Here is a 16,269-nt window from a genome sequence, read left to right as displayed (position 1 = left end):
TCCACTGGGATGCTACATTTAGGAAATTAATTCAAAATCTGTATTTAACTCACTTTGCTTATGAATTAATGTCCATATTTAAATCTACCATGCAACAGTATCTTTGGAATCTGCCTTTTTTTTTCTGTCTCCTTCCCCATTAATAATTACTATTCTCTCATAAAGATTAGAGGAGGGAGGAAATACTGCTGATCATGAATTCTAGCACTGTCATGCAAAGATTGCCTTTAGAGTCTGCAATCATTGTTTAAATAAAGGTCTGTAATTCTTGCTTTTGCTTCTGGACTATCTGTTGTCTCTGTGTGACATCAGTGAAGTCTTCCCCCACCGACTGAGTCTCTTGCAGAAGGAAAGCCTTGATGCCTGAGCAGTGTCAGTGTTGCTGGGTTTGGCTGGAGAGGGGAGCCCAGGGCTGTCAGCTGTCAGGTGTGCTCTCAGCCTGTGGAAATGCAGTCATTTCAATTCCCTGCACTTGCAGCACTGGCAGAAAAATGTTTGATGGTTGTTCCTTCAAGTCTGCTGCACAGGGTTGCTCAGGAGGCTCTGGGAGCTCAGCAGAGCAGTCATGGACAGCAGCCTTGGAGGGCTGGAGGTTGTGGCTGCTTCCACTCCTCGTCCTTCCTGCTGGAGGCACAGAGATGCTCTTGGCAGCCTTGCAGGTATCAGGGAGTGCAGCGACAGATGTGAAGCTGAGAAACAAACTGCAGATCAGGAAAGGTTGCTTATTGCAGAGGTGGAGCAGAAGGAAATCTGCCGTGTGCAAACACGAGGAATTGGTTCACTCCCTGAGAGTGATCTCAGCTGATCGCCAAACCTCCTGATACCTCTCCTGCCTTGTTTGGCAATAGAAAACAATTTAGCTTTTCCTGTTACTTTTTGTAGTTACCATTAAAGGCAATACCACAACTAACATTATATCAGGCCAAATTACACTAGTGTGCTGCTTCTATTTTTTTTTCTTTCATGCTGTGGCATTTCCTTTCCCTTGAAAACACTCTTTCACTTAGTCTAGCAATTAACTGCTTGAACAGTATAATAAGGAAGCAATTAAGAGGTGGCAGAGAAAAATTAACACTCCATTTCACATTAAAGGCCAAGTGAGTATCCTGGCCATTGTGAGTTAAATGTGTCTTTGAAAACCTGTAGTTTGGATGTATTTTCCTTTTAAATAAGAAGCCAGCTCCATGTTTTTTAGTCTAGAGTCCCAATCTAAAAATGGATGATAACTAATTGGGTGCTGTCTGCTTAAACAGGCTGTATAAATTGCAGTTTGTTCTCCTGTAAGTGTCAAGGAAAACAAAATCTTTGTAATGTGTAGGCACAATGTATGCAGCCTTCATTTGAATATGCATGTAGCAGGGCAAATAAAGCAAACTACTGCATGCAATGTTGCCATGGCAGGCAGCATTTGCATAATAAATAACAGCTATCATGAGACTTTCTTTATGAAGTTCTCTGCTGTGTTGCCAGCTATAAGAGCTGCAATGAAGGAGCCAATATTGAGAAAGTGAGTGTGTTTTGCTTGCAGATGCAATGCCCCAGCACAGGCACTGTCGGTGCTGCTGGCAGAGCAGGGGTTGCATTGCTCTGCAGTGCAGCTCGAGCACAGAACCACCAAAAGGAGCTCCAGAAGTGTTCTGTGGGAGAGCAGAGTTTCCAGATTTGGGCCGTGGACACTGCAGGGCTGGCTTGAGGTCATTGGTGTGGCTGACATGCAGCACTGAGCCAACACCACCTGTGGTGCTGTTCTGTGAAAGGTTGGCTCAGTGATCTTGGAGGACTTTGCCAGTCTCAGTGATTCTGTGCACCATGATTTGTGACAATCTGACAAGTGGGACAGGGCAGAGAGATTCCAGTGGTGATGCTTTTATTTATAAGCAGCCTGATGCTCCAAGCTTTTGTGTAAGTTTTTACAGTCAACAAGATCAAGATGTACCCTACAAGCTCTCGGACTGCGACGTGACAGTGAAATCATGGACTTGTCACTCTCATTCCAGAGCAGGTGAGGTTGGTTCTGTCTCTCAGAGATGGTGGTTTCTGCTCTGTGTCTCCAATGTGTCTCTCCAGACAAATGCCCTGCCACACAATGGGAGATGAGGACAATCCTCAGCTACTTGTCCCAGTTCTGTGCGAGGGGATCCTTGCTTTCCTTTGGATGAAGGGCTTTTTGAGGCTCTTGATGCTGTTCTGATCTGTTCTGTTCTGTTCTCACTACCTGGAATGCAGACCTGGTTAAACATATATATATATATATTCAATTCCATCTTCAGCTGAAAGGTTTCAAACCTCAGAGTGTGGCAAAACTTCCATGATCAAATCATAAATCTTTGTGAAGCCCCTTTGGGGTTTCATGACAAATTGTGAGCTCTGATGCACTGGGAGTGCCTCAATATTGATAGTCAGCTGGGCCTGGCTTCAAGTGAATGTGTTGTGGAATTTGATGTCAAAATCTGTGACTTTGAGGCAATTCCAGCTGCAAGGGAGAGGTTTCAGTTAGGTTTTGCTTTGAGTTGTTTATTTTCCTTTTGTTGAAATGAAGGGGAAATTCAGATGAAGGCAATAATTTCATCCAAAACATTAGGGAGAGCAAAGTGGAGGTCTGAGGTGGAATGTAAGGAAGAACCTTAGGATGGAATTAAAGGTGAGAATAAATCCAAAGCTGAGTGAGCATGGAGAAATGTGGCTGTTTTGGCACAAAGTGAAGGAGAGGACTGGCTTGATGAGTCTCCTGTGAGGCTCACTGAGGCAGATGCTGCTGCTAACCAGCCTGTTCAGAGGTAGATTGGTTGAGCAAGCCAGTTTGTCATTTAATTCTGAAAACAGGGAGAGGATGGTAACTTACACACCAAAATAATCAGACTGAGGCAAGGGGAATCCCTCTGTTTGGTTGTGAATAAACAGCCTTCCTGTTCCTGTGCCAAAAAAACTGTTCTGAGGCTTTCCAGGCTCCTGGAAAGCAAAGCACCAAGTTCTGGAAATTTTTCAGCAAACAAACAAACAAATACTGTCATGGTTTGTATGCATGGGTTTAATGAGCTTTCATTAGGATTTTAATTGTGTTGGTAGATGTGATTTGACTGAATGCTCTTACATGTATTCAAATAAGGAATTAACTATTTTGCCCTATCCCAACCTTTATTAGTAAAGCTTCAGTGATGAAGGGGTTGGTAGTACTGATAACTGGTGATACTGGACTTGTGTGTGGATTAGCACAGTGAGAATTATTGTTGGTAACTCCTTGGCTTTTCCACAATTTATTGAAAAATAAAACAATGCTGAAACTTATGAGAGGCTTTTCAGTTTCTAACATGAAGCAGGTCCCTGATTTAGTTTGTCATTTGGCATCTGCATGGAGATTTTTTTTTTACTTTTCTCTATCAATTGTTTTTAGTAACAGATGTAGTCACCTCAAGTTATTTTTGTTCTCTTTAATAAATTGTAAGGAATAAGCTATCAGTAGTATATGAAAAGTAAGCAGTGATTTTCAGGTTTTATTTTGCTCTGAATGTCAGAAATAACACCTTTATCTGGATCTATTTTTTAGCTAATGGATGGATCATGTAATATCTAGAGTATGTAATATCTTCTCCTAAGCAGAAAAGAAAATCCTCTTCAAACAAGTAACCCCAGATCTCATACAACAGCACAGCATGTGTCAATTCACACTGTGTCATGTGACATGAAACTACTTAATACAACCTGACTTGGAGTGACATTTGTATTGCCCATCTCATAGAATAAAAAAGCAACACTTTCACAAGTGAGGAATTATCTTTTCCAGTTGATGGTATTTTGTTATTTGCAGGTAAAAATGAAAAACAGGTAAGGGTTAGTGAGCTACCTTGAAAAGAAATATTACAGTAGGGAAGAGATTTGATAAGGGCCTGACCATGCTGGCAATGCAAGCAAAATAAATGGTTCTGTTCATGAAAGGATGGCTCTGGCTTCAGATGTGATTTGAACTGAAGCAGGGGAAAACCCAGAGAGGAAATCTCAGCTTTTGAACAACAGGCTTGTGAAGCTAATTAAGGCTGAAGGACAATTTTAAGAAAGGAAAAGAAAATATCATCTATTGCCAAGGACTGAGGGCACATTTGAGTGGCACAGCTCACACTGCAGGGGATTGGTGATGCACAGACACCCCAAAGCTGTGCAGTCTGGTGATGCACAGACACCCCAAAGCTGTGCAGTCTGGTGATGCACAGACACCCCAAAGCTGTGCAGTCTGGTGATGCACAGACACCCCAAAGCTGTGCAGTCTGGTGATGCACAGACACCCCAAAGCTGTGCAGAGCACTGGGCAAGAGGCACCAAGGCTGGCTGTTCTCCCCATCCCACCACTGGGCTCTAGGTGCTCATGTTGCCTCATGAGAACACAGCCCTGAGTGTCAACCATGCCTGAGTCCTACCATGAAGACACTGAATTTTATGGTTTATTCATCAAAATCCTAATTTGATCTGCAGCTAAGAGCAGTGAGTCCTAGACATGCTGGCCAGGGAAGTAGCTTATGAGTAGTGAGTCAGCCACAGGCTCTGGAAATTTCTCTACTCACAAGAAATTCCCCAATCCTTCTGGAGGCTTTTCTGTTTAGCCTGGATCTCCTTCATACTCCCAGAAAACATCTGTACCCCAGCTGTGCCAGCTTGCAGCCCTCATCCCCGGTCTCCATCTCCATGTGATGCTGTAGGATATTTTGCACAAGCTTTTCCTGTGGCCCAGGAGCTGCAAGTGGATGTTCCCTTTCAAAAGTGGCCATGGAAATAACCTGACAGCTGGGCAGACTGATGGCAAAACCATCCTGCCATGGACAATTTCCCTGCAGGAATTCCTGTGGAGGGCAGTAAATGTCTCTGTTTTGGATAAGACTGGGTGATTTCTGCCAGCTTCCTGGGTGACTCTGCTCCTTGGAGGAACTCTCCTCCTCTCTTAGTTTCTTAAGGCCTGAAAAGCAAGAAACACATTTGTACTGTGATATTTATTATCCTTTTGGACAAAACCCTGTATCCTCATTGGTTTCTACAAAGTTGCACAGCTCAGAGCAGAATTGCACCTTGCCCAGTGTGCTGTTATTTGTGTGTTTCTTTGACTTCAAAGTCTGGAGACATTGGAAAAATGAATTGTAAATTTATTTCAGCTGTTTTCACAGATTTTTTTTTTTTTTTTTTTTTTTACGGAGCTGCACAAATAAGCTTGCAGTGAATATTTCTGGCTCTCCTGCCATGGCCCCATGCTGCCACTGCCATGGCAACCACGGAATCTCCTCTCCATCCCTACCCTGTGTGCTCGGCTGGGAAATCTCTGCCGAGTGATGCCACAGCCATGCAGAGCCTCTTCCCAACCCTGGCAGGAAGGACACAGCAGTTGAGGTCTCCCAGTAGTTAGGACTTCTCCAAGCAATGCTTGGGAGGGTCTGGGTGATGCTTTGTGAACATCTTTACATGTGTGGCCACTGCACACCATTTCTTGCTGAAAATGGACAGTTTCAAAGCTCTTTAATCAAATTTTCAAGGTTTAAAAATGTAGTGCATTTTGTACAGGGGATATGTCTTTTTCTTCACAAAGGGAGGAAGGGACATATCAAATCTTAGAAATGAAAATAATGTGACAATTCTGCAAACCACCATGAAATAAGGATTTATTAGTTTGTTGATCTCCCCTGGGGACTTGAGTGCAATAAAAGCAGGAATTGTGCTGACTGGGGTGGAAATGAGGAACATGTTCAACTTGAAGGCAAATGGTTTTGTGGCACAATCCAGGGATAGAGGCTGGATGAGCTCAGCTGTCATTCAAACTGTTAATCCCTCAAATCTTTAGCGCTTGAGGATTAATTTCTCTAAATATTGTGCCAAATATAATAGTCTCTCTATCGCTCACACTATTAGATAGCTGTGAACTACAAGGAGCCTTTTGTTTCCCTAATAGGATTCATCCCTAATTCCAAAGTCATAAAGCATGAGTTTAAAATAAAAAAAAACCCCATAAAACCTTTTCCACAGGTAGAAAGCTAACATTAGGACAGCTGTAAAGCCCTAATTCTGGGCTCTGCTCCTGCCCTTTGCATACCTCCTGCAGCAGAACAGGCAGGGACAGCAGTGCTTGCTTGTGCTTTGTCCTGAGACAGAAGATTTCCAGGGTGACAAAGAAGGGACAGTGATTCAGTGCCTTCCATTGCCATATCTTGGTTTGGGTTTTGGGTGTACACAGAAATGAGGACACTCCAAATGACCTAATCAATATGAAAACACTGCAGAAAAATAAAAATTGAAGTGGTGGCAATGACCATGTTTCAATTTTCAACTCTGAAAGGCCTTCTGTTTTGAAATATGATCTCATTTTTACTTTCTGAGGAGTCAGACTTGAGATACAGCATTCTGCTTTCATGGCTGCAAAATATTTGAGGTTAGTGAGTATTTTTCTCATTATATGTACTTTTTCTCCCAGTTTGGGATGGCAAACAATGCAAAATCAAAAAATAAATAATTTGGTTATTGACAGTTTGCATTCTGGTCAGAACTCCTGAAGTCCAGTATATTAACATTTTCATTACAGCTGTTAAACATGCCATTTTACTCCAAATGATAATTAATTAATTTTGAAGGTGTGAAATCCAAATCCAGAGTGAGTTAAGACTTTCCCACTTTTGCTCTTAGGTGAATATAAAAATAGAGGAACACTGGATGCAAATGGTTTCACTGCTGTAGTTCTTAGAGTCTAAGAATAAATGGATATCTTTCTATAAAAGTGATCTAATGGGATTTTGAAATGAAAAGGGTTTTTTTATTGGAACATTAACTAGATTCTTGAAAAAATGGAAACTGAAAATTTTGGTCTGTCAGCACCCTAGTAAAGATAGAAAGCCTGTTCTATCTGTGTTTAAAGTATAACAAGATCATGTAACTAGAAATTGAAGAAGTCAGCAAAAATTAGAAAGAAAGGGGGCTGGTTTTAAAGTGAGATTAATTAACCATTGAAGGAGCATCCCAAGGGGCACAGTACCTTTTCTAGCACTGTAGCTCACAATGGGATAGCATTTTCAAGAAAGTTGTGTAACAAATAATTCCACAAGGAGTCCTGGGGGGAAGGCTGGGATATTCGGGCTGGAGGAGATCACACTGCTCTCCTCTGGCCTTGGCAGCTGAGGGTTCAGCCTTGGTGGGACAGGGGAGTTAGCTGCACCAGCTGAGGAGTGTCTGCTCAGGGGAGCAGAGGTGCAGGGTGACCAGAGGGGTGCAGATGTGCAGGGTGCAGGGTGCAGATGTGCAGATGTGCAGATGTACAGATGTGCAGGGTGCAGATGTACAGGGTGCAGATGTGCAGGGTGACCAGAGGGGTGCAGATGTGCAGGGTGCAGGGTGCAGATGTGCAGGGTGCAGATGTGCAGATGTGCAGGGTGCAGATGTACAGATGTGCAGGGTGCAGATGTACAGATGTGCAGATGTACAGGTGTGCAGGGTGCAGATGTACAGATGTGCAGATGTACAGGTGTGCAGGGTGCAGATGTGCAGGGTGCAGATGTACAGATGTGCAGATGTACAGGTGTGCTGCCCCGTGCAGGTGGAGCACAGGGCTCCATCGTGAGCTCCCTCTGCAGTCAAACACACCGAGAGACATTGCAGGATGGACAGACTTTGCCCTGGGCTTTGCACTTGTCTGGTTTTCCTCATCCCTCCTGCTGCTCACAAACCTGCTGTTCAACTCTGCTGCTGCTGAACCCATATTAACCTGGAGGCATTAGAGAAATTGGTTGGAAAGCTCAAATCATTCTTGGGGGTCAGGAAGAAGAGTCTTACGAATGACAAAGAAGAAAATAGGAGTCAATGAGACACACAATGGTAGGGGAAAATATTCTCTTTTACAAAATCCAGTGACAGAGGAAATTCCCCAGAGGAAGGAGAGTAAGGTGCTTCCTACATGACAGTGAATGACAGCTTTTTTGTGTACTGTGGCTTGACAGTTACATTTTCTCACTGAGAGGCAACTGAGAAAAGAGACATCTTTTCCCAGAATTATTGCTCACTCACATCCCAGCTCCTCTCTATTTCCATGTTCTCCATTTCTAATCCAGATCTTCCCCTACTTCCACCGAATCCTGCACTGGCCTTTGCTGCACAGTAAGATTTGAATGAATAAATGGCCATGGAAAAAGGGAATGGACTATCCTTCTGCTTCCTGCTCTAAAAACAAGCATTCCCAGCTCCCTCTGGCCTTTTGCAGTCTGCAGCCACTTCTGCCTGTTCCACCTGCTGTCACTCTATTCCATGCAAGATGGGATTTATCCTGCCTAATACCTGCTGCAGTATTTTTGTTTCCTTCTGACGAATGAAAAAGGGATCTAAAAGGAGCCCACACGGATTGTGGCAGGCTAAATGGAATATGCAATTTTTGAGAGTGTGTGAAGCCTCTTGGGCAGCATTTATATGATCTCAGTGAGGTTTGGTGAAACAGCTCATGTTGGTTCTTGGAGGTTACAACTCCTTAGCACAGAAATCCCCAGATGCTCTGCCTCCTTCCCTCGACTCTCTAGATAAACATCATGTTTGCTTTTGTCTTGTCTTATTTTTCTTCCCTTTTTCCAGGGAGCTTTTCTCGCTGACTTCCTGGTGGTTTTGATGCCTGATTCATCGCTCTTGCCTTGTGAGGTGCTACAACTGGGAGGCTGATGTAAGTCCAGCTCTTGTTCTTTTAATTCTCTTCTCTAAATTCAGCTTCATGGGGTAACAGATAAAAACCCCTAGCCTTCCCTGCAGGTCTCATGATGGCCTTGATCTTTGTGTTTTTTCAGCTCCAGCCCCATAAACCTTCGAACCTTGCAGCTGCATCCTGCTAGGCTCTCCCACACAGGTCAATCTCATTTCTAGTTTTGATTGTTACAGTTTAAAGATAGAATTTCCCTTTCTTCCTTCACAGCATTCAAATGCTAATTAGTTCCCTTAAATGTCTAGGAAGTTATCCCAGTTTACACATATATGGTTTATTAACTCATGTTCATTTCAAACCTATTCTTTGATGTAGGCTAATGGAATTATTCTTTTAGAATCTCTTTAAAAGGTGACTTCTCTTTCTTTTTTGATGGATAGTGTTTCTCTGAAGCACATATGTGAGTGTTTGCCTTTGGAAAAAATACCTGCTTTTCATGAGCTAATGCTGAGTACTCCTGGATGTGCATGCAACAGATAAACATTTGGTTTCTATTTGCAGCAACTTACTTTTTAGAGTTCACACTTTCACTCTTTGCTGAAAAAAAATAAATTATTTTACCTCCTTTTCCACAGCTGCACAGCTAATAAGATGGAAGAGAGCAGGTTTGCAAAAATACATCTGCCTAGAGAATATGGCTGTGTGAGCCAGCATTTGTTTCCAGCTGTTTTCTTGTCATTAGCTTTTAATTTCAACAACTACCTGCTTGTGGCTCTCCTCTTTCTTCCCCACCTCAGGTATTTTGTGCTGTTATTGTGATTGTCAGTTCTGTTCTGCTTGAAATGTTTCAGTATATGTTGCCATGGTTACAGGTGCCAGAATTGGAAATAAATGAAGGGGGTATCAAGGCACCGGTGTGACTCTGATGGAGGCTTAGCACCAGGATGTTAGCTATTATTTTGCTGATTCCATGATATTTGATGATGGATCCATTTTAATAGAATATTTAAATGCTTGCTTGCTTGAATATAGATTGCACTAAAATGGAATTATGTAGAACTGAATTTTAAATAATTTTTTTTTAATGAGTACATAGCCTTTGGGACAGTCTACAAGTGAGTGAATAAAGTGTTTAGAACATTTACTGCAGAAATTGCGTGAACGTGTTTGACTAGATCTACTACTGGAGCATGGATGAGTATTGAGTACATCTCCACAGGAAAGTTCAAAGAGATAAGAGAAGAAATTTTTAGGAAAGAGAAAGCTGCTTCAGAATGCTTCCTTATACCTTACCAAGGAAATTAGGAAATTTACAGTCTGTGTAGCAGCAACAACTGCTTGCAAAGTCTTGAGGGAGGCTTCTGGTGGAGGTGATGTGAGGTTTTCTGCAAAAACAGAGTTCCCTCTTCCATTTCTCGTGTCATAGCTTGAGACTTAATGCAAAGCTCAGCAAAGTCAATGGAGAAATTCCCAGTAACAATAGTGAAATTTGAATTGAGTCTTATGTCAGCTGTTTAGCAACTTTTTCCATGTTGTCCAAAGCGATTTTAGTCTGTTGTGAGTCCTCTTTCAGAGTGTCTTCATCAGTCAGTCTCTCTCAGTGTGCACTGTGGACAATGTTTGATGTGCTCTTTAACCAGGGGGAAGGCAAAATGTGGGAGCACTGCTGAATGTCTAAAATGGCACTAATGTGTCCTGCTTGTCTCAGAGAAATTCCTGCTTTCCTTCCCCACTGAAGGGATGGGTTTTCCTTTATTGGACTTACCTGTCCTCACTGAAATCAGCTGAAAAACTCCTGCCCATGAGAAAGGAATTTCTGTGTATGTGTGAATATAGAGATGCATTTATTTATACACCCATATAGTAATGAATGTGCAATTAAAATCTTGATATTTTTGAAGTAGCTTAAAAATTAAGCTGTGGCTTTCTATTTTCTGAAATGGTATTTTGAGGCCAGTAGAAAGAGGGCAAAGAGTATGGTATCCTTGTAGTGTTGATTAGTGATTTATAATTGGATGGTAACAGTAACATGATATTTTACTAAAGACTGAGGTTTTACAGTAACTCAGTTTACCATGCCAAATGCAGGAAACTGGAGCTAGTGAAGGCAATTGCTGTATTCACTCTTTTCCTGAATTTGTGTCTTGATTTCTCACTGACCCTTCCTCTAGAAAACTCTCACTGAGTGTTGTACCTTTAGCCAGGCCAGAGCCTTCCAGAGTCCATAGGTACTGAGCTTTTCCCTGGTGCATCCAGCTAGAAATGTAAAGTTCAACTCCTTAATTATGGCTGTGGTCACCTTTTGTATACCTTTGGCATTTATGGAAGGGCAGTGAGTGTTCTGCTTGCCCTGCTGGAAGGAGCTCTTGCAGAGTAGCCAGGGTAACTCTGCACAGCACAGAAATATGCTTTGCAGCCACCCTGTGAATGCCCCACTCATATCTGTGATTCTGCTCCACCAGCTGGAGACCTGAAAGCAGAGTGCTTTAAAGCCTCGGTCCCTTTGTCAATCTGGGCTGAAATGTCTAACTCTGTGTACTGCAGAGACTGTCTGGGGGAAGCTGGGGAAACAGCATCTGCTTTGTTTGAGCACTCAGCAAACACACCAAACCCCCAAAACACGGTGTCATATTTGCCTGTGATTTTGCAATTGCCTGTCATTAGGTGGAGGGAAATACATGTGCCCAGATAAAAGGAGCTGCATCAAAATCAGTGTTTGCCCAAACTCAGTAAACAAAGCAGCGTCTGCTTGGCTCTCTGCAGCCTTTCCCATGCACTGCGATTCCCAATTTTTGTCAAAAACTGTTGTGCTTTCCTTGACACTGAATATAATTTACAGAAAGAGATAAATGTAACACCCGTTCATCTCCTGATGAATGAGCAGAGCTATTGTTTTGTACTTGACTTTAGAATCTTGGCTGTGGTTTGTACCTGGAGAAAGTCAGCTCGAGGGAACTGTTTGGCACCAACTCCAGGAATTCCTGCTGCACAGGACAACAACGACCACTAGTGGCTCAAGGTATTTTTTCCAAAATTGCTAAAACTGGAAGGGAAAACACATGGATTCAGTACAGAAATTAATACAACAGATTTTTCTTTAAAATCCTTGTGTTCTCTTGTAGTACCATATGGCAGAGGAGGAAGAAGAATCAAAGACATGTTCGTGTGTAAAGCTCTTCCTGGCCTTCCCTGGACTCACTCCAGTCCATATCTGGACTTTCAGAAGTGCACACAGGACCTGAGTTTTGTCTCCTGTTAGCTCTTTGTGGTTCCAGATGTTAATCCAAATACCAGTCTGCAAATCTGAGTTTTCACTGGTTCAGCTGGTGCGAAGGGAGTCTCGAGCAAGGACAGGAAAGTCACTTGATTCATGGAGGAGCTAATTTCCCCTCTCCATGCACATGTGGGCAACTCACATCATTGTTAATGAGCTGCACGCAGCATTGAGGGGGGAATTCTCTCCCCAGGTCACTTTATGAGACAGTGTGGAGTTATTCTGAATGGCCTCTGCAGTGTGAAGTTGAAAGCAAGCCAGGGCATGGTGCCAAAAGAAAGGGGGAAATACTTCAGACAGTTTGCCAGTAGCTTAGCAGCTGTCAGCTCCTTGTTCCAGGAAGATATAAATATTACAGGTTAATGATACCTGGCTGTAACTCCCTTTCTGTGTATATAATATATATGTTTCTATATGATGAATGTGTCAAATTTAGAGAGAAACTGCTCAAGAATGTGAGCGAAAAAAGATCATCAGCTGAACACCAAATGCAAAAGCTATATCTTGTATGAACAAGAAGTTAATTCTTTCCAGCTGGCCACAACATAAAATAAGGACAGTTCTCTGCTCAGGGCATCCACTTAGGCTCAAGAGCTCTGCACTAATTTCTCCTGTGGGAAAACTCCTTTCCAGGTAATCCCAAATCTTCCTTTTACAAAAATGCTTGGGTTTAGATTCAAAGAATGACAGTGTAAGTGGCTAACACGTAGCTGGGTACTAGCTATGAGGGAAAAAAGAGGATTTTATTCATCCTTAAGGGGACTATTAGGATATCTATTGTAGGGTATCTTAATAGCAGGGTTTCGTATCCAAAACTAAGAGAAAAAAAAAGATGCTTTTCGTGTCAAACAACTTTACAAGTGCAATTCTAGGGTTTTTTAGTCTTCTGTTAATTTCTGTCTGGAAACATAACACAATTTTAGTCATTTCAGCTGCATGTTAGTAGGTGGCAGTCTTGATCAAGTTTTGAAACAGTGAAATTTTTCTCCTTCCTTCCTTCCTAGGTGGGACCTGAAAATGGTGCAAAGCTTGTCCTGCTCAGCATGGGTTGGAAGAGGACTTGGCCTCATTTGCCTACAGCAATGTGTACATCTTGCACTGGCAGCAAACCTCACACAAGGACATTCTCCTCTGTAAAAAATGGCTAAGATAATTTCCCTGCTTTGAAGGATGATTCTGTGGCAGTGGAACTGTGGGCAGCCCAGAACTGCAAAACTTTTCTCATTCCAAAGGTTTGATAGAAGTTACCAGATCTTGAGGGGAGGAGGTATCTTCTGCAAAATAAAGCCTTCACTGTTTGTTTCTGCCTTGCTCTCCTTGTTTTGGGAAACACGTTTGGTGCACTTGCCTGTGGGGTGGCAGATGTGGTGTTAGCCTCAGTCCTGCACTCAGCAGGATGTCCCAGGCTCTGGAATGGTGACATGGAGCAGCAGGAGCAGAATTGCCACTTTTGCAATGAGAGCTTAGGCTGGGAGCAGTGCAGGGGGAGAAACTCGGATTTCTTGTTGGAGAGGCTTGGTGCAGATGGCAGCCTGGCTGTGGCTCTGGCTCAGGGTGGTCCTGGCTGTGAATGCTCTCTGCTCAGCCCAGCAGCTTCTGCCTGGCTCTGCAGTGCCCAGACTGTGCTGTCTGAGATAAAACTGTCGGGATTTATGGCTGTGATGCAAGAAGTGGGTGGTAAAAGTTTTATGGACTGCTTGTGGGAGCCAGAGTTACAGCATAGCCATAAATCCTGAAGGCAGTGTCTGTAGCCTTCTGAAGGGAGAGCATCAGGGATTTCAGAGAAGTGATTTTGTTAAATACGAGTAATGATGCCTACAGCATACAAATCCACCCTGCAGCTGAGGACTCCTAAATCCTGCCTGTGCCTGTGCAGTGCCTGTGGCTCCACCAGATGGCACTTGGTCCTCATATTAGCCTGAATTTGCTTTTTCCCTTGCTCCGACTTGGTAGCTACTGTAAATGGTAATAATCTGGATGTCTGGGTGTTACTCATTTCATTCTGAGTTAATAATTTTCTGTTTTAATGTGCTGTTAATTTGGAAATTTGGTAATGCTAAAAAGCTCTGAAAACAATTAATGGAACAGACTCTGCTGTGACCCACACCTGGTGTTATAGTTATTTGTAAAAGAGACCCCTTTGGAAAAACTTGCATCCAATGGATAAATATTTTAATGGCATCCAATTGGATTTTAAAAAACTTCCAAGCATGTTAACTTCCTGCTTTAATATTCTGCATTGTTAAAGGTGTGTGATTACATCAACATGTATAAATCCAGGGTCATGGGGAATTATTCCAAACCACTCCAAGCTCATCAGGAAAACCTCAACAGAGAGTTGCTGCTGAGTCTGTCACAGAATGAGAGCAGCCAGGGGTGATGGGGACTGTTCTTTGTGAGCCCTAGAAATGATAAACTAATACTTATTCGAGTAATAAATTCAACAACACAGGTTCTTCTTCAGATACAGATGATGAAATGTGTATGCTAGAGCAAATGACACAAGGTATAGAAGAGACAAGGGGCTCTGTTGAATCTATCTTAACTGGCTAGTCTGCATAAACTACCTCTAAATTTCAGATTTTTTTTCCAAATTTATTTTTTGCTTTTGGAGGAACAGATGCTGAAGGTGGGTATTTGCAGCTGAAACTTCAAAATTTGTTTTCTTCACACTCCCAGGGAGTTACACAGGGAAAAGCAGTTTCTCTTCTTGGCAGTCCTAGCCTCTCCCAATCCAGGTTTCAGCCCTATATCTGGCTCCTGGCCCTTAATGCAATGTCCTAGCATCATTTCCTTGCTGTTTGTCCAACTGTTTGGCATCTGCTTCTTCCTGAAAGGCAGCTGGAGCTGAGTCAGTCCTTGCCTTGCACTGAGTGCTCCTGATTTACACACTCAGTTCCTTCACTGGTAAATTCTTACTGCTCTGTTTCTTGCACAAAGGTCTGCTCTCTTTTTCCAGCTTTAGTTTGGCTTTTCGTGCAGTCCTTTCTCATTTCAGAATTCCTTTTCAGGAATTTTCAGTCTGGTGCTACAGGAAAAATGGACCAGAGAACCGTCTGTGAAAAAAATGGTGCTTAACCTTAGTAGAGGCTTCACTTTCCCAAATGGCTAAATCCATACTGGTGCAGGGTTTTCTCCACTGCCTGCAGGTCCTTCAGCAGGAATATTAGTCTGCTGATGTCTTTCCCCACCGGATGAATTTCCCAGTTACTGTACAAACAGTTTTTTGGGAAAAAGTTAAAAGCAGCAACTTGGACTTAGAAGAGTCTTAAGTAATTGCAACAATGGCAACTTAGGATCTACATTTCCAGAAAGTTTTAGCATGCCAGAGACATCTGTGTTTTTCTCTGTACTGGGTTTTATTTTCAATCATTTTTCTCATTAAAAAAATGTGTGTATCTCATTATGTCTTCATATCTGAGCCAGCATTTAATTCTCTGATTACATATGGTCGGTACAGCATGTGCCATTACACCCACCAAAATAATGAAGTGACAGTTCCCTTTGCAAAGTAGAAGACTAGAAATAACTTTCTGCTGAGAGATGCTATTAATTTTTCTCTCTTTTTTTCCCCCCTAATAAAAGCGAATACATAAGTGGCCATGATTCAGATCTCAGAAAGTGTTTTCTGACTAGTCTGTCATACAAGGGCTGCACTGCAGCTTTGATATTTATGGTATATTATACCCACGTAAGAGTTATTTTAAAAGGCTACAAGAACTATCTGCTTCTTGTTTTATGTATTATTTATCAGCCTCTTCTTCTTTCCTTTATGTCACAATTTTTTTTTTTTATTTTAAAGATGTCACAAAGCAATAGGCCTAATATAATTTGCATGAGGAAGGTGTTTCCAGGCGTGGCTGTGCAGGCAGTGGGGATCCAAGAGGCTGTGCCAGGCTGTCTGTGCCACCAGCCAGGCTGCTGTGCCACTGTGCTCCGTGAGCTCTAGATGGCTCTGTCAGCTCTGCCTTGGGAAGCCACAGCTTTAGTACAGCATCCGGATTTTTCCCAGTCATTTCTCAAACTTTATTGCTGCCGTTCCCCTTGTGTTGATTTCTTTTTTTCCTTTTTCTGCCGCCTTAGGAAAGCTGCTCTCTCCCTCACCCAGAGCATTTCCCATGGTTTGTGAGAAGGACTCGATGTGAAGGCAGGAAAAGACAGCAGAGGCTTCTTCCCTGGCTGGAAGACAGAGCATGGAACCAACATTTTGGCACAGCAGCATCAGCTGGGAGAGCCAAAGGAGCTCGCAGTAGCCCAGGGCAATAAATACCCATCTGCTACACACATGTGCAGCAAACTCCTGGTGATGCTGCAGCAGTCCAGAGATCGAGGGTGGGGTGTGGGTGGACAGTTTCCC

General features: G+C 42.7%; 1 long non-coding RNA gene across 4 annotated transcripts in view; it reads left to right on the top strand.

Moving 5' to 3' along the window:
* Positions 1-13,200, top strand: part of LOC146437614 (uncharacterized) — a 44,516-nt gene extending 31,316 nt beyond the window's left edge. For 2 of the 4 annotated variants that reach the window (XR_014852310.1, XR_014852311.1), the window contains exons 2-4: positions 8,578-8,662; positions 11,549-11,657; positions 11,761-13,200. This is a non-coding gene — a long non-coding RNA (uncharacterized LOC146437614). Of the gene's footprint in view, positions 1-5,177; positions 6,401-8,577; positions 8,663-11,548; positions 11,658-11,760 lie in introns of those variants that run through there. The other 2 variants (XR_014852313.1, XR_014852312.1) reach the window with 2 other exon arrangements.
* The last annotated feature ends 3,069 nt before the right edge of the window (positions 13,201-16,269 follow it).

Source organism: Lichenostomus cassidix, chromosome 4A (genome assembly GCF_008360975.1).
Source record: "Lichenostomus cassidix isolate B80296 chromosome 4A, HeHo_3.0, whole genome shotgun sequence".
Taxonomy (NCBI): domain Eukaryota; kingdom Metazoa; phylum Chordata; class Aves; order Passeriformes; family Meliphagidae; genus Lichenostomus; species Lichenostomus cassidix.
The sequence above is the reverse complement of the archived record's forward strand: the minus strand, read 5'-3'. Positions and strand labels throughout refer to the sequence as shown.